At 43.9% G+C, this 17744-nt stretch overlaps 58 non-coding genes and 22 pseudogenes across 58 annotated transcripts; all 80 read left to right on the forward strand.

Moving 5' to 3' along the window:
• The first annotated feature begins 29 nt into the window (after positions 1 to 29).
• Positions 30 to 148, forward strand: LOC131710897 (5S ribosomal RNA). Its single transcript, XR_009312780.1, has one exon. It is a non-coding gene; the product is annotated as a 5S ribosomal RNA (ribosomal RNA).
• A 100-nt stretch (positions 149 to 248) lies between these two features.
• Positions 249 to 367, forward strand: LOC131710908 (5S ribosomal RNA). Its single transcript, XR_009312791.1, has one exon. It is a non-coding gene; the product is annotated as a 5S ribosomal RNA (ribosomal RNA).
• A 100-nt stretch (positions 368 to 467) lies between these two features.
• On the forward strand, positions 468 to 596 carry LOC131714270 (5S ribosomal RNA; annotated as a pseudogene).
• A 100-nt stretch (positions 597 to 696) lies between these two features.
• On the forward strand, positions 697 to 815 carry LOC131710919 (5S ribosomal RNA). Its single transcript, XR_009312802.1, has one exon. It is a non-coding gene; the product is annotated as a 5S ribosomal RNA (ribosomal RNA).
• A 100-nt stretch (positions 816 to 915) lies between these two features.
• LOC131710931 (5S ribosomal RNA) lies at positions 916 to 1034 on the forward strand. Its single transcript, XR_009312813.1, has one exon. It is a non-coding gene; the product is annotated as a 5S ribosomal RNA (ribosomal RNA).
• Positions 1035 to 1134: 100 nt separating this feature from the next.
• Positions 1135 to 1253, forward strand: LOC131710942 (5S ribosomal RNA). Its single transcript, XR_009312824.1, has one exon. It is a non-coding gene; the product is annotated as a 5S ribosomal RNA (ribosomal RNA).
• Positions 1254 to 1353: 100 nt separating this feature from the next.
• On the forward strand, positions 1354 to 1472 carry LOC131710361 (5S ribosomal RNA). The gene has a single exon (XR_009312233.1). It is a non-coding gene; the product is annotated as a 5S ribosomal RNA (ribosomal RNA).
• A 114-nt stretch (positions 1473 to 1586) lies between these two features.
• Positions 1587 to 1695, forward strand: LOC131716362 (5S ribosomal RNA; annotated as a pseudogene).
• A 114-nt stretch (positions 1696 to 1809) lies between these two features.
• Positions 1810 to 1928, forward strand: LOC131710953 (5S ribosomal RNA). The gene has a single exon (XR_009312835.1). It is a non-coding gene; the product is annotated as a 5S ribosomal RNA (ribosomal RNA).
• Positions 1929 to 2028: 100 nt separating this feature from the next.
• On the forward strand, positions 2029 to 2147 carry LOC131711723 (5S ribosomal RNA). The gene has a single exon (XR_009313611.1). It is a non-coding gene; the product is annotated as a 5S ribosomal RNA (ribosomal RNA).
• Positions 2148 to 2261: 114 nt separating this feature from the next.
• Positions 2262 to 2380, forward strand: LOC131710964 (5S ribosomal RNA). The gene has a single exon (XR_009312846.1). It is a non-coding gene; the product is annotated as a 5S ribosomal RNA (ribosomal RNA).
• A 100-nt stretch (positions 2381 to 2480) lies between these two features.
• Positions 2481 to 2599, forward strand: LOC131710975 (5S ribosomal RNA). The gene has a single exon (XR_009312857.1). It is a non-coding gene; the product is annotated as a 5S ribosomal RNA (ribosomal RNA).
• Positions 2600 to 2699: 100 nt separating this feature from the next.
• LOC131714271 (5S ribosomal RNA) lies at positions 2700 to 2828 on the forward strand (annotated as a pseudogene).
• Positions 2829 to 2928: 100 nt separating this feature from the next.
• On the forward strand, positions 2929 to 3047 carry LOC131710986 (5S ribosomal RNA). Its single transcript, XR_009312868.1, has one exon. It is a non-coding gene; the product is annotated as a 5S ribosomal RNA (ribosomal RNA).
• Positions 3048 to 3147: 100 nt separating this feature from the next.
• On the forward strand, positions 3148 to 3266 carry LOC131710998 (5S ribosomal RNA). The gene has a single exon (XR_009312880.1). It is a non-coding gene; the product is annotated as a 5S ribosomal RNA (ribosomal RNA).
• A 100-nt stretch (positions 3267 to 3366) lies between these two features.
• On the forward strand, positions 3367 to 3485 carry LOC131711008 (5S ribosomal RNA). Its single transcript, XR_009312890.1, has one exon. It is a non-coding gene; the product is annotated as a 5S ribosomal RNA (ribosomal RNA).
• A 100-nt stretch (positions 3486 to 3585) lies between these two features.
• On the forward strand, positions 3586 to 3704 carry LOC131710362 (5S ribosomal RNA). The gene has a single exon (XR_009312234.1). It is a non-coding gene; the product is annotated as a 5S ribosomal RNA (ribosomal RNA).
• A 114-nt stretch (positions 3705 to 3818) lies between these two features.
• LOC131716363 (5S ribosomal RNA) lies at positions 3819 to 3927 on the forward strand (annotated as a pseudogene).
• A 114-nt stretch (positions 3928 to 4041) lies between these two features.
• LOC131715277 (5S ribosomal RNA) lies at positions 4042 to 4150 on the forward strand (annotated as a pseudogene).
• A 114-nt stretch (positions 4151 to 4264) lies between these two features.
• On the forward strand, positions 4265 to 4383 carry LOC131711019 (5S ribosomal RNA). Its single transcript, XR_009312901.1, has one exon. It is a non-coding gene; the product is annotated as a 5S ribosomal RNA (ribosomal RNA).
• A 100-nt stretch (positions 4384 to 4483) lies between these two features.
• On the forward strand, positions 4484 to 4601 carry LOC131713355 (5S ribosomal RNA; annotated as a pseudogene).
• Positions 4602 to 4701: 100 nt separating this feature from the next.
• LOC131712689 (5S ribosomal RNA) lies at positions 4702 to 4820 on the forward strand. Its single transcript, XR_009314580.1, has one exon. It is a non-coding gene; the product is annotated as a 5S ribosomal RNA (ribosomal RNA).
• Positions 4821 to 4934: 114 nt separating this feature from the next.
• Positions 4935 to 5043, forward strand: LOC131716024 (5S ribosomal RNA; annotated as a pseudogene).
• A 100-nt stretch (positions 5044 to 5143) lies between these two features.
• On the forward strand, positions 5144 to 5262 carry LOC131711030 (5S ribosomal RNA). Its single transcript, XR_009312912.1, has one exon. It is a non-coding gene; the product is annotated as a 5S ribosomal RNA (ribosomal RNA).
• A 111-nt stretch (positions 5263 to 5373) lies between these two features.
• On the forward strand, positions 5374 to 5482 carry LOC131715907 (5S ribosomal RNA; annotated as a pseudogene).
• Positions 5483 to 5582: 100 nt separating this feature from the next.
• Positions 5583 to 5691, forward strand: LOC131714508 (5S ribosomal RNA; annotated as a pseudogene).
• A 100-nt stretch (positions 5692 to 5791) lies between these two features.
• Positions 5792 to 5900, forward strand: LOC131716558 (5S ribosomal RNA; annotated as a pseudogene).
• Positions 5901 to 6014: 114 nt separating this feature from the next.
• On the forward strand, positions 6015 to 6133 carry LOC131710977 (5S ribosomal RNA). Its single transcript, XR_009312859.1, has one exon. It is a non-coding gene; the product is annotated as a 5S ribosomal RNA (ribosomal RNA).
• A 100-nt stretch (positions 6134 to 6233) lies between these two features.
• LOC131711041 (5S ribosomal RNA) lies at positions 6234 to 6352 on the forward strand. Its single transcript, XR_009312923.1, has one exon. It is a non-coding gene; the product is annotated as a 5S ribosomal RNA (ribosomal RNA).
• A 100-nt stretch (positions 6353 to 6452) lies between these two features.
• On the forward strand, positions 6453 to 6571 carry LOC131711024 (5S ribosomal RNA). The gene has a single exon (XR_009312906.1). It is a non-coding gene; the product is annotated as a 5S ribosomal RNA (ribosomal RNA).
• Positions 6572 to 6671: 100 nt separating this feature from the next.
• LOC131716391 (5S ribosomal RNA) lies at positions 6672 to 6780 on the forward strand (annotated as a pseudogene).
• Positions 6781 to 6894: 114 nt separating this feature from the next.
• Positions 6895 to 7013, forward strand: LOC131711436 (5S ribosomal RNA). Its single transcript, XR_009313319.1, has one exon. It is a non-coding gene; the product is annotated as a 5S ribosomal RNA (ribosomal RNA).
• A 100-nt stretch (positions 7014 to 7113) lies between these two features.
• LOC131710582 (5S ribosomal RNA) lies at positions 7114 to 7232 on the forward strand. The gene has a single exon (XR_009312464.1). It is a non-coding gene; the product is annotated as a 5S ribosomal RNA (ribosomal RNA).
• Positions 7233 to 7332: 100 nt separating this feature from the next.
• Positions 7333 to 7441, forward strand: LOC131715278 (5S ribosomal RNA; annotated as a pseudogene).
• Positions 7442 to 7555: 114 nt separating this feature from the next.
• LOC131716583 (5S ribosomal RNA) lies at positions 7556 to 7674 on the forward strand. Its single transcript, XR_009315470.1, has one exon. It is a non-coding gene; the product is annotated as a 5S ribosomal RNA (ribosomal RNA).
• Positions 7675 to 7774: 100 nt separating this feature from the next.
• Positions 7775 to 7893, forward strand: LOC131716595 (5S ribosomal RNA). Its single transcript, XR_009315482.1, has one exon. It is a non-coding gene; the product is annotated as a 5S ribosomal RNA (ribosomal RNA).
• A 100-nt stretch (positions 7894 to 7993) lies between these two features.
• On the forward strand, positions 7994 to 8112 carry LOC131710590 (5S ribosomal RNA). The gene has a single exon (XR_009312472.1). It is a non-coding gene; the product is annotated as a 5S ribosomal RNA (ribosomal RNA).
• Positions 8113 to 8212: 100 nt separating this feature from the next.
• On the forward strand, positions 8213 to 8331 carry LOC131711052 (5S ribosomal RNA). The gene has a single exon (XR_009312934.1). It is a non-coding gene; the product is annotated as a 5S ribosomal RNA (ribosomal RNA).
• Positions 8332 to 8445: 114 nt separating this feature from the next.
• LOC131714509 (5S ribosomal RNA) lies at positions 8446 to 8554 on the forward strand (annotated as a pseudogene).
• A 100-nt stretch (positions 8555 to 8654) lies between these two features.
• Positions 8655 to 8773, forward strand: LOC131716606 (5S ribosomal RNA). The gene has a single exon (XR_009315493.1). It is a non-coding gene; the product is annotated as a 5S ribosomal RNA (ribosomal RNA).
• Positions 8774 to 8873: 100 nt separating this feature from the next.
• LOC131715279 (5S ribosomal RNA) lies at positions 8874 to 8982 on the forward strand (annotated as a pseudogene).
• Positions 8983 to 9096: 114 nt separating this feature from the next.
• LOC131720638 (5S ribosomal RNA) lies at positions 9097 to 9215 on the forward strand. The gene has a single exon (XR_009319535.1). It is a non-coding gene; the product is annotated as a 5S ribosomal RNA (ribosomal RNA).
• Positions 9216 to 9315: 100 nt separating this feature from the next.
• Positions 9316 to 9434, forward strand: LOC131711063 (5S ribosomal RNA). Its single transcript, XR_009312945.1, has one exon. It is a non-coding gene; the product is annotated as a 5S ribosomal RNA (ribosomal RNA).
• A 100-nt stretch (positions 9435 to 9534) lies between these two features.
• Positions 9535 to 9653, forward strand: LOC131710022 (5S ribosomal RNA). The gene has a single exon (XR_009311887.1). It is a non-coding gene; the product is annotated as a 5S ribosomal RNA (ribosomal RNA).
• Positions 9654 to 9753: 100 nt separating this feature from the next.
• LOC131714510 (5S ribosomal RNA) lies at positions 9754 to 9862 on the forward strand (annotated as a pseudogene).
• A 114-nt stretch (positions 9863 to 9976) lies between these two features.
• Positions 9977 to 10095, forward strand: LOC131714264 (5S ribosomal RNA; annotated as a pseudogene).
• Positions 10096 to 10195: 100 nt separating this feature from the next.
• Positions 10196 to 10304, forward strand: LOC131716172 (5S ribosomal RNA; annotated as a pseudogene).
• Positions 10305 to 10418: 114 nt separating this feature from the next.
• LOC131711074 (5S ribosomal RNA) lies at positions 10419 to 10537 on the forward strand. The gene has a single exon (XR_009312956.1). It is a non-coding gene; the product is annotated as a 5S ribosomal RNA (ribosomal RNA).
• Positions 10538 to 10637: 100 nt separating this feature from the next.
• LOC131710395 (5S ribosomal RNA) lies at positions 10638 to 10756 on the forward strand. The gene has a single exon (XR_009312267.1). It is a non-coding gene; the product is annotated as a 5S ribosomal RNA (ribosomal RNA).
• Positions 10757 to 10856: 100 nt separating this feature from the next.
• Positions 10857 to 10975, forward strand: LOC131711085 (5S ribosomal RNA). Its single transcript, XR_009312967.1, has one exon. It is a non-coding gene; the product is annotated as a 5S ribosomal RNA (ribosomal RNA).
• A 100-nt stretch (positions 10976 to 11075) lies between these two features.
• On the forward strand, positions 11076 to 11194 carry LOC131710023 (5S ribosomal RNA). Its single transcript, XR_009311888.1, has one exon. It is a non-coding gene; the product is annotated as a 5S ribosomal RNA (ribosomal RNA).
• Positions 11195 to 11308: 114 nt separating this feature from the next.
• On the forward strand, positions 11309 to 11427 carry LOC131711096 (5S ribosomal RNA). The gene has a single exon (XR_009312978.1). It is a non-coding gene; the product is annotated as a 5S ribosomal RNA (ribosomal RNA).
• A 100-nt stretch (positions 11428 to 11527) lies between these two features.
• Positions 11528 to 11646, forward strand: LOC131711534 (5S ribosomal RNA). The gene has a single exon (XR_009313420.1). It is a non-coding gene; the product is annotated as a 5S ribosomal RNA (ribosomal RNA).
• A 114-nt stretch (positions 11647 to 11760) lies between these two features.
• LOC131712322 (5S ribosomal RNA) lies at positions 11761 to 11879 on the forward strand. Its single transcript, XR_009314217.1, has one exon. It is a non-coding gene; the product is annotated as a 5S ribosomal RNA (ribosomal RNA).
• Positions 11880 to 11993: 114 nt separating this feature from the next.
• On the forward strand, positions 11994 to 12112 carry LOC131712110 (5S ribosomal RNA). Its single transcript, XR_009313999.1, has one exon. It is a non-coding gene; the product is annotated as a 5S ribosomal RNA (ribosomal RNA).
• Positions 12113 to 12226: 114 nt separating this feature from the next.
• Positions 12227 to 12335, forward strand: LOC131715544 (5S ribosomal RNA; annotated as a pseudogene).
• Positions 12336 to 12449: 114 nt separating this feature from the next.
• Positions 12450 to 12568, forward strand: LOC131711108 (5S ribosomal RNA). The gene has a single exon (XR_009312990.1). It is a non-coding gene; the product is annotated as a 5S ribosomal RNA (ribosomal RNA).
• Positions 12569 to 12668: 100 nt separating this feature from the next.
• Positions 12669 to 12787, forward strand: LOC131716617 (5S ribosomal RNA). Its single transcript, XR_009315504.1, has one exon. It is a non-coding gene; the product is annotated as a 5S ribosomal RNA (ribosomal RNA).
• Positions 12788 to 12887: 100 nt separating this feature from the next.
• Positions 12888 to 13006, forward strand: LOC131712303 (5S ribosomal RNA). Its single transcript, XR_009314198.1, has one exon. It is a non-coding gene; the product is annotated as a 5S ribosomal RNA (ribosomal RNA).
• A 100-nt stretch (positions 13007 to 13106) lies between these two features.
• LOC131710024 (5S ribosomal RNA) lies at positions 13107 to 13225 on the forward strand. Its single transcript, XR_009311889.1, has one exon. It is a non-coding gene; the product is annotated as a 5S ribosomal RNA (ribosomal RNA).
• A 114-nt stretch (positions 13226 to 13339) lies between these two features.
• On the forward strand, positions 13340 to 13458 carry LOC131711119 (5S ribosomal RNA). Its single transcript, XR_009313001.1, has one exon. It is a non-coding gene; the product is annotated as a 5S ribosomal RNA (ribosomal RNA).
• A 100-nt stretch (positions 13459 to 13558) lies between these two features.
• Positions 13559 to 13677, forward strand: LOC131711535 (5S ribosomal RNA). The gene has a single exon (XR_009313421.1). It is a non-coding gene; the product is annotated as a 5S ribosomal RNA (ribosomal RNA).
• Positions 13678 to 13791: 114 nt separating this feature from the next.
• LOC131712323 (5S ribosomal RNA) lies at positions 13792 to 13910 on the forward strand. Its single transcript, XR_009314218.1, has one exon. It is a non-coding gene; the product is annotated as a 5S ribosomal RNA (ribosomal RNA).
• Positions 13911 to 14024: 114 nt separating this feature from the next.
• Positions 14025 to 14143, forward strand: LOC131712111 (5S ribosomal RNA). Its single transcript, XR_009314000.1, has one exon. It is a non-coding gene; the product is annotated as a 5S ribosomal RNA (ribosomal RNA).
• Positions 14144 to 14257: 114 nt separating this feature from the next.
• On the forward strand, positions 14258 to 14366 carry LOC131715545 (5S ribosomal RNA; annotated as a pseudogene).
• Positions 14367 to 14480: 114 nt separating this feature from the next.
• On the forward strand, positions 14481 to 14599 carry LOC131711130 (5S ribosomal RNA). Its single transcript, XR_009313012.1, has one exon. It is a non-coding gene; the product is annotated as a 5S ribosomal RNA (ribosomal RNA).
• Positions 14600 to 14699: 100 nt separating this feature from the next.
• On the forward strand, positions 14700 to 14818 carry LOC131716628 (5S ribosomal RNA). Its single transcript, XR_009315515.1, has one exon. It is a non-coding gene; the product is annotated as a 5S ribosomal RNA (ribosomal RNA).
• A 100-nt stretch (positions 14819 to 14918) lies between these two features.
• LOC131711140 (5S ribosomal RNA) lies at positions 14919 to 15037 on the forward strand. The gene has a single exon (XR_009313022.1). It is a non-coding gene; the product is annotated as a 5S ribosomal RNA (ribosomal RNA).
• Positions 15038 to 15137: 100 nt separating this feature from the next.
• On the forward strand, positions 15138 to 15256 carry LOC131710073 (5S ribosomal RNA). Its single transcript, XR_009311943.1, has one exon. It is a non-coding gene; the product is annotated as a 5S ribosomal RNA (ribosomal RNA).
• Positions 15257 to 15356: 100 nt separating this feature from the next.
• On the forward strand, positions 15357 to 15475 carry LOC131711151 (5S ribosomal RNA). The gene has a single exon (XR_009313033.1). It is a non-coding gene; the product is annotated as a 5S ribosomal RNA (ribosomal RNA).
• A 100-nt stretch (positions 15476 to 15575) lies between these two features.
• Positions 15576 to 15694, forward strand: LOC131714094 (5S ribosomal RNA; annotated as a pseudogene).
• Positions 15695 to 15794: 100 nt separating this feature from the next.
• LOC131711064 (5S ribosomal RNA) lies at positions 15795 to 15913 on the forward strand. The gene has a single exon (XR_009312946.1). It is a non-coding gene; the product is annotated as a 5S ribosomal RNA (ribosomal RNA).
• A 100-nt stretch (positions 15914 to 16013) lies between these two features.
• LOC131711162 (5S ribosomal RNA) lies at positions 16014 to 16132 on the forward strand. The gene has a single exon (XR_009313044.1). It is a non-coding gene; the product is annotated as a 5S ribosomal RNA (ribosomal RNA).
• A 100-nt stretch (positions 16133 to 16232) lies between these two features.
• Positions 16233 to 16351, forward strand: LOC131710569 (5S ribosomal RNA). Its single transcript, XR_009312449.1, has one exon. It is a non-coding gene; the product is annotated as a 5S ribosomal RNA (ribosomal RNA).
• A 100-nt stretch (positions 16352 to 16451) lies between these two features.
• On the forward strand, positions 16452 to 16570 carry LOC131711988 (5S ribosomal RNA). Its single transcript, XR_009313877.1, has one exon. It is a non-coding gene; the product is annotated as a 5S ribosomal RNA (ribosomal RNA).
• A 93-nt stretch (positions 16571 to 16663) lies between these two features.
• Positions 16664 to 16782, forward strand: LOC131711173 (5S ribosomal RNA). Its single transcript, XR_009313055.1, has one exon. It is a non-coding gene; the product is annotated as a 5S ribosomal RNA (ribosomal RNA).
• Positions 16783 to 16896: 114 nt separating this feature from the next.
• LOC131712849 (5S ribosomal RNA) lies at positions 16897 to 17015 on the forward strand. Its single transcript, XR_009314737.1, has one exon. It is a non-coding gene; the product is annotated as a 5S ribosomal RNA (ribosomal RNA).
• A 114-nt stretch (positions 17016 to 17129) lies between these two features.
• LOC131711182 (5S ribosomal RNA) lies at positions 17130 to 17248 on the forward strand. The gene has a single exon (XR_009313065.1). It is a non-coding gene; the product is annotated as a 5S ribosomal RNA (ribosomal RNA).
• A 114-nt stretch (positions 17249 to 17362) lies between these two features.
• LOC131714511 (5S ribosomal RNA) lies at positions 17363 to 17471 on the forward strand (annotated as a pseudogene).
• Positions 17472 to 17585: 114 nt separating this feature from the next.
• Positions 17586 to 17694, forward strand: LOC131716387 (5S ribosomal RNA; annotated as a pseudogene).
• Positions 17695 to 17744: the final 50 nt, after the last annotated feature.

A 17744-nucleotide genomic window follows, 5' to 3' on the forward strand; every position in this document is an offset into this window, starting at 1 on the left:
ATAAAAGTCATGAAAGCAGAAATGCAATCGCCTGCGGCCACACCACCTTGAATAAGCCTGATCTCGTCTGATCTCAGAAGCTAAGCAATGTTGGGCTTGGTTAGTACTTGGATGGGAGACCACCTGGGAATATCAAGTGCTGCAGGCATTACATTTTACAATTGAAATGTGTGGAGGACAAAAGGAAATTTTGGAGGAATCACCCCCAGCTCACTAAACATAAAAGTCATGAAAGCAGAAATGCAATCGCCTGCGGCCACACCACCTTGAATAAGCCTGATCTCGTCTGATCTCAGAAGCTAAGCAATGTTGGGCTTGGTTAGTACTTGGATGGGAGACCACCTGGGAATATCAAGTGCTGCAGGCATTACATTTTACAATTGAAATGTGTGGAGGACAAAAGGAAATTTTGGAGGAATCACCCCCAGCTCACTAAACATAAAAGTCATGAAAGCAGAAATGCAATCGCCTGCGGCCACACCACCTTGAATAAGCCTGATCTCGTCTGATCTCGTCTGATCTCAGAAGCTACGCAATGTTGGGCTTGGTTAGTACTTGGATGGGAGACCACCTGGGAATATCAAGTGCTGCAGGCATTACATTTTACAATTGAAATGTGTGGAGGACAAAAGGAAATTTTGGAGGAATCACCCCCAGCTCACTAAACATAAAAGTCATGAAAGCAGAAATGCAATCGCCTGCGGCCACACCACCTTGAATAAGCCTGATCTCGTCTGATCTCAGAAGCTAAGCAATGTTGGGCTTGGTTAGTACTTGGATGGGAGACCACCTGGGAATATCAAGTGCTGCAGGCATTACATTTTACAATTGAAATGTGTGGAGGACAAAAGGAAATTTTGGAGGAATCACCCCCAGCTCACTAAACATAAAAGTCATGAAAGCAGAAATGCAATCGCCTGCGGCCACACCACCTTGAATAAGCCTGATCTCGTCTGATCTCAGAAGCTAAGCAATGTTGGGCTTGGTTAGTACTTGGATGGGAGACCACCTGGGAATATCAAGTGCTGCAGGCATTACATTTTACAATTGAAATGTGTGGAGGACAAAAGGAAATTTTGGAGGAATCACCCCCAGCTCACTAAACATAAAAGTCATGAAAGCAGAAATGCAATCGCCTGCGGCCACACCACCTTGAATAAGCCTGATCTCGTCTGATCTCAGAAGCTAAGCAATGTTGGGCTTGGTTAGTACTTGGATGGGAGACCACCTGGGAATATCAAGTGCTGCAGGCATTACATTTTACAATTGAAATGTGTGGAGGACAAAAGGAAATTTTGGAGGAATCACCCCCAGCTCACTAAACATAAAAGTCATGAAAGAATAAATACAATCGCCTGCGGCCACACCACCTTGAATAAGCCTGATCTCGTCTGATCTCAGAAGCTAAGCAATGTTGGGCTTGGTTAGTACTTGGATGGGAAACCACCTGGGAATATCAAGTGCTGCAGGCATTACATTTTTGTAATTACATTTTACAATTGAAATGTGTGGAGGACAAAAGGAAATTTTGGAGGAATCACCCCCAGCTCACTAAACATAAAAGTCATGAAAGCAGAAATGCAATCGCATGCGGCCACACCACCTTGAATAAGCCTGATCTCAGAAGCTAAGCAATGTTGGGCTTGGTTAGTGCTTGGATGGGAGACCACCTGGGAATATCAAGTGCTGCAGGCATTACATTTTTGTAATTACATTTTACAATTGAAATGTGTGGAGGACAAAAGGAAATTTTGGAGGAATCACCCCCAGCTCACTAAACATAAAAGTCATGAAAGCAGAAATGCAATCGCCTGCGGCCACACCACCTTGAATAAGCCTGATCTCGTCTGATCTCAGAAGCTAAGCAATGTTGGGCTTGGTTAGTACTTGGATGGGAGACCACCTGGGAATATCAAGTGCTGCAGGCATTACATTTTACAATTGAAATGTGTGGAGGACAAAAGGAAATTTTGGAGGAATCACCCCCAGCTCACTAAACATAAAAGTCATGAAAGCAGAAATGCAATCGCCTGCGGCCACACCACCTTGAATAAGCCTGATCTCGTCTGATCTCAGAAGCTAAGCAATGTTGGGCTTGGTTAGTACTTGGATGGGAGACCACCTGGAAATATCAAGTGCTGCAGGCATTACATTTTTGTAATTACATTTTACAATTGAAATGTGTGGAGGACAAAAGGAAATTTTGGAGGAATCACCCCCAGCTCACTAAACATAAAAGTCATGAAAGCAGAAATGCAATCGCCTGCGGCCACACCACCTTGAATAAGCCTGATCTCGTCTGATCTCAGAAGCTAAGCAATGTTGGGCTTGGTTAGTACTTGGATGGGAGACCACCTGGGAATATCAAGTGCTGCAGGCATTACATTTTACAATTGAAATGTGTGGAGGACAAAAGGAAATTTTGGAGGAATCACCCCCAGCTCACTAAACATAAAAGTCATGAAAGCAGAAATGCAATCGCCTGCGGCCACACCACCTTGAATAAGCCTGATCTCGTCTGATCTCAGAAGCTAAGCAATGTTGGGCTTGGTTAGTACTTGGATGGGAGACCACCTGGGAATATCAAGTGCTGCAGGCATTACATTTTACAATTGAAATGTGTGGAGGACAAAAGGAAATTTTGGAGGAATCACCCCCAGCTCACTAAACATAAAAGTCATGAAAGCAGAAATGCAATCGCCTGCGGCCACACCACCTTGAATAAGCCTGATCTCGTCTGATCTCGTCTGATCTCAGAAGCTACGCAATGTTGGGCTTGGTTAGTACTTGGATGGGAGACCACCTGGGAATATCAAGTGCTGCAGGCATTACATTTTACAATTGAAATGTGTGGAGGACAAAAGGAAATTTTGGAGGAATCACCCCCAGCTCACTAAACATAAAAGTCATGAAAGCAGAAATGCAATCGCCTGCGGCCACACCACCTTGAATAAGCCTGATCTCGTCTGATCTCAGAAGCTAAGCAATGTTGGGCTTGGTTAGTACTTGGATGGGAGACCACCTGGGAATATCAAGTGCTGCAGGCATTACATTTTACAATTGAAATGTGTGGAGGACAAAAGGAAATTTTGGAGGAATCACCCCCAGCTCACTAAACATAAAAGTCATGAAAGCAGAAATGCAATCGCCTGCGGCCACACCACCTTGAATAAGCCTGATCTCGTCTGATCTCAGAAGCTAAGCAATGTTGGGCTTGGTTAGTACTTGGATGGGAGACCACCTGGGAATATCAAGTGCTGCAGGCATTACATTTTACAATTGAAATGTGTGGAGGACAAAAGGAAATTTTGGAGGAATCACCCCCAGCTCACTAAACATAAAAGTCATGAAAGCAGAAATGCAATCGCCTGCGGCCACACCACCTTGAATAAGCCTGATCTCGTCTGATCTCAGAAGCTAAGCAATGTTGGGCTTGGTTAGTACTTGGATGGGAGACCACCTGGGAATATCAAGTGCTGCAGGCATTACATTTTACAATTGAAATGTGTGGAGGACAAAAGGAAATTTTGGAGGAATCACCCCCAGCTCACTAAACATAAAAGTCATGAAAGAATAAATACAATCGCCTGCGGCCACACCACCTTGAATAAGCCTGATCTCGTCTGATCTCAGAAGCTAAGCAATGTTGGGCTTGGTTAGTACTTGGATGGGAAACCACCTGGGAATATCAAGTGCTGCAGGCATTACATTTTTGTAATTACATTTTACAATTGAAATGTGTGGAGGACAAAAGGAAATTTTGGAGGAATCACCCCCAGCTCACTAAACATAAAAGTCATGAAAGCAGAAATGCAATCGCATGCGGCCACACCACCTTGAATAAGCCTGATCTCAGAAGCTAAGCAATGTTGGGCTTGGTTAGTGCTTGGATGGGAGACCACCTGGGAATATCAAGTGCTGCAGGCATTACTTTTTTGTAATTACATTTTACAATTGAAATGTGTGGAGGACAAAAGGAAATTTTGGAGGAATCACCCCCAGCTCACTAAACATAAAAGTCATGAAAGCAAAAATGCAATCGCCTGCAGCCACACCACCTTGAATAAGCCTGATCTCAGAAGCTAAGCAATGTTGGGCTTGGTTAGTACTTGGATGGGAGACCACCTGGGAATATCAAGTGCTGCAGGCATTACATTTTTGTAATTACATTTTACAATTGAAATGTGTGGAGGACAAAAGGAAATTTTGGAGGAATCACCCCCAGCTCACTAAACATAAAAGTCATGAAAGCAGAAATGCAATCGCCTGCGGCCACACCACCTTGAATAAGCCTGATCTCGTCTGATCTCAGAAGCTAAGCAATGTTGGGCTTGGTTAGTACTTGGATGGGAGACCACCTGGGAATATCAAGTGCTGCAGGCATTACATTTTACAATTGAAATGTGTGAAGGACAAAAGGAAATTTTGGAGGAATCACCCCCAGCTCACTAAACATAAAAGTCATGAAAGCAGAAATGTAATCGCCTGCGGCCACACCACTTTGAATAAGCCTGATCTCGTCTGATCTCAGGAGCTAAGCAATGTTGGGCTTGGTTAGTACTTGGATGGGAGACCACCTGGGATATCAAGTGCTGCAGGCATTACATTTTACAATTGAAATGTGTGGAGGACAAAAGGAAATTTTGGAGGAATCACCCCCAGCTCACTAAACATAAAAGTCATGAAAGCAGAAAAGCAATCGCCTGCGGCCACACAACCTTGAATAAGCCTGATCTCGTCTGATCTCAGAAGCTAAGCAATGTTGGGCTTGGTTAGTACTTGGATGGGAGACCACCTGGGAATATCAAGTGCTGCAGGCATTACATTTTTGTAATTACATTATACAATTGAAATGTGTGGAGGACAAAAGGAAATTTTGGAGGAATCACCCCCAGCTCCCTAAACATAAAAGTCATGAAAGCAGAAATGCATTCGCCTGCGGCCAAACCACCTTGAATAAGTCTGATCTCAGAAACTAAGCAATGTTGGGCTTGGTTAGTACTTGGATGGGAGACCACCTGGGAATATCAAGTGCTGCAGGCATTACATTTTACAATTGAAATGTGTGGAGGACAAAAGGAAATTTTGGAGGAATCACCCCCAGCTCACTAAACATAAAAGTCATGAAAGCAGAAATGCAATCGCCTGCGGCCACACCACCTTGAATAAGCCTGATCTCGTCTGATCTCAGAAGCTAAGCAATGTTGGGCTTGGTTAGTACTTGGATGGGAGACCACCTGGGAATATCAAGTGCTGCAGGCATTACATTTTTGTTATTACATTTTACAATTGAAATGTGTGGACAAAAGGAAATTTTGGAGGAATCACCCCCAGCTCACTAAACATAAAAGTCATGAAAGCAGAAATGCAATCGCCTGCGGCCACACCACCTTGAATAAGCCTGATGTCAGAAGCTAAGCAATGTTGGGCTTGGTTAGTACTTGGATGGGAGACCACCTGGGAATATCAAGTGCTGCAGGCATTACATTTTACAATTGAAATGTGTGGAGGACAAAAGGAAATTTTGGAGGAATCACCCCCAGCTCACTAAACATAAAAGTCATGAAAGCAGAAATGCAATCGCCTGCGGCCACACCACCTTGAATAAGCCTGATCTCAGAAGCTAAGCAATGTTGGGCTTGGTTAGTACTTGGATGGGAGACCACCTGGGAATATCAAGTGCTGCAGGCATTACATTTTACAATTGAAATGTGTGGAGGACAAAAGGAAATTTTGGAGGAATCACCCCCAGCTCACTAAACATAAAAGTCATGAAAGCAGAAACGCAATCACCTGCGGCCACACCACCTTGAATAAGCCTGATCTCAGAAGCTAAGCAATGTTGGCATTGGTTAGTACTTGGATGGGCGACCACCTGGGAATATCAAGTGCTGCAGGCATTAGATTTTTGTAATTACATTTTACAATTGAAATGTGTGGAGGACAAAAGGAAATTTTGGAGGAATCACCCCCAGCTCACTAAACATAAAAGTCATGAAAGCAGAAATGCAATCGCCTGCGGCCACACCACCTTGAATAAGCCTGATCTCGTCTGATCTCAGAAGCTAAGCAATGTTGGGCTTGGTTAGTACTTGGATGGAAGACCACCTGGGAATATCAAGTGCTGCAGGCATTACATTTTACAATTGAAATGTGTGGAGGACAAAAGGAAATTTTGGAGGAATCACCCCCAGCTCACTAAACATAAAAGTCATGAAAGCAGAAATGCAATCGCCTGCGGCCACACCACCTTGAATAAGCCTGATCTCGTCTGATCTCAGAAGCTAAGCAATGTTGGGCTTGGTTAGTACTTGGATGGGAGACCACCTGGGAATATCAAGTGCTGCAGGCATTACATTTTACAATTGAAATGTGTGGAGGACAAAAGGAAATTTTGGAGGAATCACCCCCAGCTCACTAAACATAAAAGTCATGAAAGCAGAAATGCAATTGCCTGCGGCCACACCACCTTGAATAAGCCTGATCTCGTCTGATCTCAGAAGCTAAGCAATGTTGGGCTTGGTTAGTACTTGGATGGGAGACCACCTGGGAATATCATGTGCTGCAGGCATTACATTTTACAATTGAAATGTGTGGAGGACAAAAGGAAATTTTGGAGGAATCACCCCCAGCTCACTAAACATAAAAGTCATGAAAGCAGAAATGCAATCGCCTGTGGCCACACCACCTTGAATAAGCCTGATCTCAGAAGCTAAGCAATGTTGGGATTGGTTAGTACTTGGGTGGGAGACCACCTGGGAATATCAAGTGCTGCAGGCATTACATTTTTGTAATTACATTTTACAATTGAAATGTGTGGAGGCCAAAAGGAAATTTTGGAGGAATCACCCCCAGCTCACTAAACATAAAAGTCATGAAAGCAGAAATGCAATCGCCTGCGGCCGCACCACCTTGAATAAGCCTGATCTCGTCTGATCTCAGAAGCTAAGCAATGTTGGGCTTGTTTAGTACTTGGATGGGAGACCACCTGGGAATATCAAGTGCTGCAGGCATTACATTTTACAATTGAAATGTGTGGAGGACAAAAGGAAATTTTGGAGGAATCACCCCCAGCTCCCTAAACATAAAAGTCATGAAAGCAAAAATGCAATCGCCTGCGGCCATACCACCTTGAATAAGCCTGATCTCGTCTGATCTCAGAAGCTAAGCAATGTTGGGCTTGGTTAGTAATTGGATGGGAGACCACCTGGGAATATCAAGTGCTGCAGGCATTACATTTTACAATTGAAATGTGTGGAGGACAAAAGGAAATTTAGGAGGAATCACCCCCAGCTCACTAAACATAAAAGTCATGAAAGCAGAAACGCAATCGCCTGCAGCCACACCACCTTGAATAAGCCTGATCTCAGAAGCTAAGCAATGTTGGGCTTGGTTAGTACTTGGATGGGAGACCACCTGGGAATATCAAGTGCTGCAGGCATTACATTTTTGTAATTACATTTTACAATTGAAATGTGTGGAGGACAAAAGGAAATTTTGGAGGAATCACCCCCAGCTCACTAAACATAAAAGTCATGAAAGCAGAAATGCAATCGCCTGCGGCCACACCACCTTGAATAAGCCTGATCTCGTCTGATCTCAGAAGCTAAGCAATGTTGGGCTTGATTAGTACTTGGATGGGAGACCACCTGGGAATATCAAGTGCTGCAGGCATTACATTTTACAATTGAAATGTGTGGAGGACAAAAGGAAATTTTGGAGGAATCACCCCCAGCTCACTAAACATAAAAGTCATGAAAGCAGAAATGCAATCGCCTGCGGCCACACCACCTTGAATAAGCCTGATCTCGTCTGATCTCAGAAGCTAAGCAATGTTGGGCTTGATTAGTACTTGGATGGGAGACCACCTGGGAATATCAAGTGCTGCAGGCATTACATTTTACAATTGAAATGTGTGGAGGACAAAAGGAAATTTTGGAGGAATCACCCCCAGCTCACTAAACATAAAAGTCATGAAAGCAGAAATGCAATCTCCTGCAGCCACACCACCTTGAATAAGCCTGATCTCGTCTGATCTCAGAAGCTAAGCAATGTTGGGCTAGGTTAGTACTTGGATGGGAGACCACCTGGGAATATCAAGTGCTGCAGGCATTACATTTTACAATTGAAATGTGTGGAGGACAAAAGGAAATTTTGGAGGAATCACCCCCAGCTCACTAAACATAAAAGTCATGAAAGCAGAAATACAATCGCCTGCGGCCACACCACCTTGAATAAGCCTGATCTCGTCTGATCTCAGAAGCTAAGCAATGTTGGGCTTGGTTAGTACTTGGATGGGAGACCACCTGGGAATATCAAGTGCTGCAGGCATTACATTTTTGTAATTACATTTTACAATTGAAATGTGTGGAGGACAAAAGGAAATTTTGGAGGAATCACCCCCAGCTCACTAAACATAAAAGTCATGAAAGCAGAAATGCAATCGCCTGCGGCCACACCACCTTGAATAAGCCTGATCTCAGAAGCTAAGCAATGTTGGGCTTGGTTAGTACTTGGATGGGAGACCACCTGGGAATATCAAGTGCTGCAGGCATTACATTTTACATTTGAAATGTGTGGAGGACAAAAGGAAATTTTGGAGGAATCACCCCCAGCTCACTAAACATAAAAGTCATGAAAGCAGAAATGCAATCGCCTGCGGCCACACCACCTTGAATAAGCCTGATCTCGTCTGATCTCAGAAGCTAAGCAATGTTGGGCTTGATTAGTACTTGGATGGGAGACCACCTGGGAATATCAAGTGCTGCAGGCATTACATTTTACAATTGAAATGTGTGGAGGACAAAAGGAAATTTTGGAGGAATCACCCCCAGCTCACTAAACATAAAAGTCATGAAAGCAGAAACGCAATCGCCTGCAGCCACACCACCTTGAATAAGCCTGATCTCAGAAGCTAAGCAATGTTGGGCTTGGTTAGTACTTGGATGGGAGACCACCTGGGAATATCAAGTGCTGCAGGCATTACATTTTTGTAATTACATTTTACAATTGAAATGTGTGGAGGACAAAAGGAAATTTTGGAGGAATCACCCCCAGCTCACTAAACATAAAAGTCATGAAAGCAGAAATGCAATCGCCTGCGGCCACACCACCTTGAATAAGCCTGATCTCGTCTGATCTCAGAAGCTAAGCAATGTGGGGCTTGATTAGTACTTGGATGGGAGACCACCTGGGAATATCAAGTGCTGCAGGCATTACATTTTACAATTGAAATGTGTGGAGGACAAAAGGAAATTTTGGAGGAATCACCCCCAGCTCACTAAACATAAAAGTCATGAAAGCAGAAATGCAATCGCCTGCGGCCACACCACCTTGAATAAGCCTGATCTCGTCTGATCTCAGAAGCTAAGCAATGTTGGGCTTGGTTAGTACTTGGATGGGAGACCACCTGGGAATATCAAGTGCTGCAGGCATTACATTTTACAATTGAAATGTGTGGAGGACAAAAGGAAATTTTGGAGGAATCACCCCCAGCTCACTAAACATAAAAGTCATGAAAGCAGAAATGCAATCGCCTGCGGCCACACCACCTTGAATAAGCCTGATCTCGTCTGATCTCAGAAGCTAAGCAGTGTTGGGCTTGGTTAGTACTTGGATGGGAGACCACCTGGGAATATCAAGTGCTGCAGGCATTACATTTTACAATTGAAATGTGTGGAGGACAAAAGGAAATTTTGGAGGAATCACCCCCAGCTCCCTAAACATAAAAGTCATGAAAGCAGAAATGCAATCGCCTGCGGCCACACCACCTTGAATAAGCCTGATCTCAGAAGCTAAGCAATGTTGGGCTTGGTTAGTACTTGGATGGGAGACCACCTGGGAATATCAAGTGCTGCAGGCATTACATTTTTGTAATTACATTTTAGAATTGAAATGTGTGGAGGACAAAAGGAAATTTTGGAGGAATCACCCCCAGCTCCCTAAACATAAAAGTCATGAAAGCAGAAATGCAATCGCCTGCGGCCACACCACCTTGAATAAGCCTGATCTCGCCTGATCTCAGAAGCTAAGAAATGTTGGGCTTGGTTAGTACTTGGATGGGAGACCACCTGGGACTATCAAGTGCTGCAGGCATTACATTTTACAATTGAAATGTGTGGTGGACGAAAGGAAATTTTTGAGGAATCACCCCCAGCTCACTAAACATAAAAGTCATGAAAGCAGAAATGCAATCGCCTGCGGCCACACCACCTTGAATAAGCCTGATCTCAGAAGCTAAGCAATGTTGGGCTTGGTTAGTACTTGGATGGGAGACCACCTGGGACTATCAAGTGCTGCAGGCATTACATTTTTGTAATTACATTTTACAATTGAAATGTGTGGAGGACAAAAGGAAATTTTGGAGGAATCACCTCCAGCTCACTAAACATAAAAGTCATGAAAGCAGAAATGCAATCGCCTGCGGCCACACCACCTTGAATAAGCCTGATCTCGTCTGATCTCAGAAGCTAAGCAATGTTGGGCTTGGTTAGTACTTGGATGGGAGACCACCTGGGAATATCAAGTGCTGCAGGCATTACATTTTACAATTGAAATGTGTGGAGGACAAAAGGAAATTTTGGAGGAATCACCCCCAGCTCACTAAACATAAAAGTCATGAAAGCAGAAATGCATTCGCCTGCGGCCACACCACCTTGAATAAGCCTGATCGCGTCTGATCTCAGAAGCTAAGCAATGTTGGGCTTGGTTAGTACTTGGATGGGAGACCACCTGGGAATATCAAGTGCTGCAGGCATTACATTTTACAATTGAAATGTGTGGAGGACAAAAGGAAATTTTGGAGGAATCACCCCCAGCTCACTAAACATAAAAGTCATGAAAGCAGAAATGCAATCGCCTGCGGCCACACCACCTTGAATAAGCCTGATCTCGTCTGATCTCAGAAGCTAAGCAATGTTGGGCTTGGTTAGTACTTGGATGGGAGACCACCTGGGAATATCAAGTGCTGCAGGCATTACATTTTACAATTGAAATGTGTGGAGGACAAAAGGAAATTTTGGAGGAATCACCCCCAGCTCACTAAACATAAAAGTCATGAAAGCAGAAATGCAATCGCCTGCGGCCACACCACCTTGAATAAGCCTGATCTCGTCTGATCTCAGAAGCTAAGCAGTGTTGGGCTTGGTTAGTACTTGGATGGGAGACCACCTGGGAATATCAAGTGCTGCAGGCATTACATTTTTGTAATTACATTTTACAATTGAAATGTGTGGAGGACAAAAGGAAATTTTGGAGGAATCACCCCCAGCTCACTAAACATAAAAGTCATGAAAGCAGAAATGCAATCGCCTGCGGCCACACCACCTTGAATAAGCCTGATCTCGTCTGATCTCAGAAGCTAAGCAATGTTGGGCTTGGTTAGTACTTGGATGGGAGACCACCTGGGAATATCAAGTGCTGCAGGCATTACATTTTACAATTGAAATGTGTGGAGGACAAAAGGAAATTTTGGAGGAATCACCCCCAGCTCACTAAACATAAAAGTCATGAAAGCAGAAATGCAATCGCCTGCGGCCACACCACCTTGAATAAGCCTGATCTCGCCTGATCTCAGAAGCTAAGCAATGTTGGGCTTGGTTAGTACTTGGATGGGAGACCACCTGGGAATATCAAGTGCTGCAGGCATTACATTTTTGTAATTACATTTTACAATTGAAATGTGTGGCGGACAAAAGGAAATTTTGGAGGACTCACCCCCAGCTCACTAAACATAAAAGTCATGAAAGCAGAAATGCAATCGCCTGCGGCCACACCACCATGAATAAACCTGATCTCGTCTGATCTCAGAAGCTAAGCAGTGTTGGGCTTGGTTAGTATTTGGATGGGAGACCACCTGGGAATATCAAGTGCTGCAGGCATTACATTTTTGTAATTACATTTTACAATTGAAATGTGTGGAGGCCAAAAGGAAATTTTGGAGGAATCACCCCCAGCTCACTAAACATAAAAGTCATGAAAGCAGCAATGCAATCGCCTGCGGCCTCACCACCTTGAATAAGCCTGATCTCGTCTGATCTCAGAAGCTAAGCAGTGTTGGGCTTGGTTAGTACTTGGATGGGAGACCACCTGGGAATATCAAGTGCTGCAGGCATTACATTTTTGTAATTACATTTTACAATTGAAATGTGTGGAGGACAAAAGGAAATTTTGGAGGAATCACCCCCAGCTCACTAAACATAAAAGTCATGAAAGCAGAAATGCAATCGCCTGCGGCCACACCACCTTGTTTAAGCCTGATCTCAGAAGCTAAGCAATGTTGGGCTTGGTTAGTACTTGGATGGGAGACCACCTGGGAATATCAAGTGCTGCAGGCATTACATTTTTGTAATTACATTTTACAATTGAAATGTGTGGAGGACAAAAGGAAATTTTGGAGGAATCACCCCCAGCTCACTAAACATAAAAGTCATGAAAGCAGAAATGCAATCGCCTGCGGCCACACCACCTTGAATAAGCCTGATCTCGTCTGATCTCAGAAGCTAAGCAATGTTGGGCTTGGTTAGTACTTGGATGGGAGACCACCTGGGAATATCAAGTGCTGCAGGCATTACATTTTACAATTGAAATGTGTGGAGGACAAAAGGAAATTTTGGAGGAATCACCCCCAGCTCCCTAAACATAAAAGTCATGAAAGCAGAAATGCAATCGCCTGCGGCCACACCACCTTGAATAAGCCTGATCTCGTCTGATCTCAGAAGCTAAGCAATGTTGGGCTTGATTAGTACTTGGATGGGAGACCACCTGGGAATATCAAGTGCTGCAGGCATTACATTTTACAATTGAAATGTGTGGAGGACAAAAGGAAATTTTGGAGGAATCACCCCCAGCTCACTAAACATAAAAGTCATGAAAGCAGAAATGCAATCGCCTGCCGCCACACCACCTTGAATAAGCCTGATCTCGTCTGATCTCAGAAGCTAAGCAATGTTGGGCTTGGTTAGTACTTGGATGGGAGACCACCTGGGAATATCAAGTGCTGCAGGCATTACATTTTACAATTGAAATGTGTGGAGGACAAAAGGAAATTTTGGAGGAATCACCCCCAGCTCACTAAACATAAAAGTCATGAAAGCAGAAATGCAATCGCCTGCGGCCACACCACCTTGAATAAGCCTGATCTCGTCTGATCTCAGAAGCTAAGCAGTGTTGGGCTTGGTTAGTACTTGGATGGGAGACCACCTGGGAATATCAAGTGCTGCAGGCATTACATTTTTGTAATTACATTTTACAATTGAAATGTGTGGAGGACAAAAGGAAATTTTGGAGGAATCACCCCCAGCTCACTAAACATAAAAGTCATGAAAGCAGAAATGCAATCGCCTGCGGCCACACCACCTTGAATAAGCCTGATCTCGTCTGATCTCAGAAGCTAAGCAATGTTGGGCTTGGTTAGTACTTGGATGGGAGACCACCTGGGAATATCAAGTGCTGCAGGCATTACATTTTACAATTGAAATGTGTGGAGGACAAAAGGAAATTTTGGAGGAATCACCCCCAGCTCACTAAACATAAAAGTCATGAAAGCAGAAATGCAATCGCCTGCGGCCACACCACCTTGAATAAGCCTGATCTCGCCTGATCTCAGAAGCTAAGCAATGTTGGGCTTGGTTAGTACTTGGATGGGAGACCACCTGGGAATATCAAGTGCTGCAGGCATTACATTTTTGTAATTACATTTTACAATTGAAATGTGTGGCGGACAAAAGGAAATTTTGGAGGACTCACCCCCAGCTCACTAAACATAAAAGTCATGAAAGCAGAAATGCAATCGCCTGCGGCCACACCACCATGAATAAACCTGATCTCGTCTGATCTCAGAAGCTAAGCAGTGTTGGGCTTGGTTAGTATTTGGATGGGAGACCACCTGGGAATATCAAGTGCTGCAGGCATTACATTTTTGTAATTACATTTTACAATTGAAATGTGTGGAGGCCAAAAGGAAATTTTGGAGGAATCACCCCCAGCTCACTAAACATAAAAGTCATGAAAGCAGCAATGCAATCGCCTGCGGCCTCACCACCTTGAATAAGCCTGATCTCGTCTGATCTCAGAAGCTAAGCAGTGTTGGGCTTGGTTAGTACTTGGATGGGAGACCACCTGGGAATATCAAGTGCTGCAGGCATTACATTTTTGTAATTACATTTTACAATTGAAATGTGTGGAGGACAAAAGGAAATTTTGGAGGAATCACCCCCAGCTCACTAAACATAAAAGTCATGAAAGCAGAAATGCAATCGCCTGCGGCCACACCACCTTGTTTAAGCCTGATCTCAGAAGCTAAGCAATGTTGGGCTTGGTTAGTACTTGGATGGGAGACCACCTGGGAATATCAAGTGCTGCAGGCATTACATTTTTGTAATTACATTTTACAATTGAAATGTGTGGAGGACAAAAGGAAATTTTGGAGGAATCACCCCCAGCTCACTAAACATAAAAGTCATGAAAGCAGAAATGCAATCGCCTGCGGCCACACCACCTTGAATAAGCCTGATCTCGTCTGATCTCAGAAGCTAAGCAATGTTGGGCTTGGTTAGTACTTGGATGGGAGACCACCTGGGAATATCAAGTGCTGCAGGCATTACATTTTACAATTGAAATGTGTGGAGGACAAAAGGAAATTTTGGAGGAATCACCCCCAGCTCCCTAAACATAAAAGTCATGAAAGCAGAAATGCAATCGCCTGCGGCCACACCACCTTGAATAAGCCTGATCTCGTCTGATCTCAGAAGCTAAGCAATGTTGGGCTTGATTAGTACTTGGATGGGAGACCACCTGGGAATATCAAGTGCTGCAGGCATTACATTTTACAATTGAAATGTGTGGAGGACAAAAGGAAATTTTGGAGGAATCACCCCCAGCTCACTAAACATAAAAGTCATGAAAGCAGAAATGCAATCGCCTGCGGCCACACCACCTTGAATAAGCCTGATCTCGTCTGATCTCAGAAGCTAAGCAATGTTGGGCTTGGTTAGTACTTGGATGGGAGACCACCTGGGAATATCAAGTGCTGCAGGCATTACATTTTACAATTGAAATGTGTGGAGGACAAAAGGAAATTTTGGAGGAATCACCCCCAGCTCACTAAACATAAAAGTCATGAAAGCAGAAATGCAATCGTCTGCGGCCACACCACCTTGAATAAGCCTGATCTCGTCTGATCTCAGAAGCTAAGCAATGTTGGGCTTGGTTAGTACTTGGATGGGAGACCACCTGGGAATATCAAGTGCTGCAGGCATTACATTTTACAATTGAAATGTGTGGAGGACAAAAGGAAATTTTGGAGGAATCACCCCCAGCTCACTAAACATAAAAGTCATGAAAGCAGAAATGCAATCGCCTGCGGCCACACCACCTTGAATAAGCCTGATCTCGTCTGATCTCAGAAGCTAAGCAATGTTGGGCTTGGTTAGTACTTGGATGGGAGACCACCTGGGAATATCAAGTGCTGCAGGCATTACATTTTACAATTGAAATGTGTGGAGGACAAAAGGAAATTTTGGAGGAATCACCCCCAGCTCACTAAACATAAAAGTCATGAAAGCAGAAATGCAATCGCCTGCGGCCACACCACCTTGAATAAGCCTGATCTCGTCTGATCACAGAAGCTAAGCAATGTTGGGCTTGGTTAGTACTTGGATGGGAGACCACCTGGCAATATCAAGTGCTGCAGGCATTACATTTTACAATTGAAATGTGTGGAGGACAAAAGGAAATTTTGGAGGAATCACCCCCAGCTCACTAAACATAAAAGTCATGAAAGCAGAAATGCAATCGTCTGTGGCCACACCACCTTGAATAAGCCTGATCTCGTCTGATCTCAGAAGCTAAGCAATGTTGGGCTTGGTTAGTACTTGGATGGGAGACCACCTGGGAATATCAAGTGCTGCAGGCATTACATTTTACAATTGAAATGTGTGGAGGACAAAAGGAAATTTTGGAGGAATCACCCCCAGCTCACTAAACATAAAAGTCATGAAAGCAGAAATGCAATCGCCTGCGGCCACACCACCTTGAATAAGCCTGATCTCGTCTGATCTCAGAAGCTAAGCAATGTTGGGCTTGGTTAGTACTTGGATGGGAGACCACCTGGGAATATCAAGTGCTGCAGGCATTACATTTTACAATTGAAATGTGTGGAGGACAAAAGGAAATTTTGGAGGAATCACCCCCAGCTCACTAAACATAAAAGTCATGAAAGCAGAAATGCAATCGCCTGCGGCCACACCACCTTGAATAAGCCTGATCTCGTCTGATCTCAGAAGCTAAGCAATGTTGGGCTTGGTTAGTACTTGGATGGGAGTCCACCTGGGAATATCAAGTGCTGCAGGCATTACATTTTACAATTGAAATGTGTGGAGGACAAAAGGAAATTTTGGAGGAATCACCCCCAGCTCACTAAACATAAAAGTCATGAAAGCAGAAATGCAATCTCCTGCGGCCACACCACCTTGAATAAGCCTGATCTCGTCTGATCTCAGAAGCTAAGCAATGTTGGGCTTGGTTAGTACTTGGATGGGAGACCACCTAGGAATATCAAGTGCTGCAGGCTTTACAATTGAAATGTGTGGAGGACAAAAGGAAATTTTGGAGGAATCACCCCCAGCTCACTAAACATAAAAGTCATGAAAGCAGAAATGCAATCGCCTGCGGCCACACCACCTTGAATAAGCCTGATCTCGTCTGATCTCAGAAGCTAAGCAATGTTGGGCTTGGTTAGTACTTGGATGGGAGACCACCTGGGAATATCAAGTGCTGCAGGCATTACATTTTTGTTATTACATTTTACAATTGAAATGTGTGGAGGACAAAAGGAAATTTTGGAGGAATCACCCCCAGCTCACTAAACATAAAAGTCATGAAAGCAGAAATGCAATCGCCTGCGGCCACGCCACCTTGAATAAGCCTGATCTCGACTGATCTCAGAAGCTAAGCAATGTTGGGCTTGGTTAGTACTTGGATGGGAGACCACCTGGGAATATCAAGTGCTGCAGGCATTACATTTTTGTAATTACATTTTACAATTGAAATGTGTGGAGGACAAAAGGAAATTTTGGAGGAATCACCCCCAGCTCACTAAACGTAAAAGTCATGAAAGCAGAAATGCAGTCGCCTGCGGCCACACCACCTTGAATAAGCCTGATCTCGTCTGATCTCAGAAGCTAAGCAATGTTGGGCTTGGTTAGTACTTGGATGGGAGACCACCTGGGAATATCAAGTGCTGCAGGCATTACATTTTTGTAATTACATTTTACAATTGAAATGTGTGGAGGACAAAAGGAAATTTTGGAGGAATCACCCCCAGCTCACTAAACATAAAAGTCATGAAAGCAGAAATGCAATCGCCTGCGGCCACACCACCTTGAATAAGCCTGATCTCAGAAGCTAAGCAATGTTGGGCTTGGTTAGTACTTGGATGGGAGACCACCTGGGAATATCAAGTGCTGCAGGCATTACATTTTTGTAATTACATTTTACAATTGAAATGTGTGGAGGACAAAAGGAAATTTTGGAGGAATCACCCCCAGCTCACTAAACATAAAAGTCATGAAAGCAGAAATGCAATCGCCTGCGGCCACACCACCTTGAATAAGCCTGATCTCCGAAGCTAAGCAATGTTGGGCTTGGTTAGTACTTGGATGGGAGACCACCTGGGTATATCAAGTGCTGCAGGCATTACATTTTTGTAATTATATTTTACAATTGAAATGTGTGGACAAAAAGAA

This window comes from Acipenser ruthenus, chromosome 44 (genome assembly GCF_902713425.1).
Source record: "Acipenser ruthenus chromosome 44, fAciRut3.2 maternal haplotype, whole genome shotgun sequence".
Classification (NCBI taxonomy): domain Eukaryota; kingdom Metazoa; phylum Chordata; class Actinopteri; order Acipenseriformes; family Acipenseridae; genus Acipenser; species Acipenser ruthenus.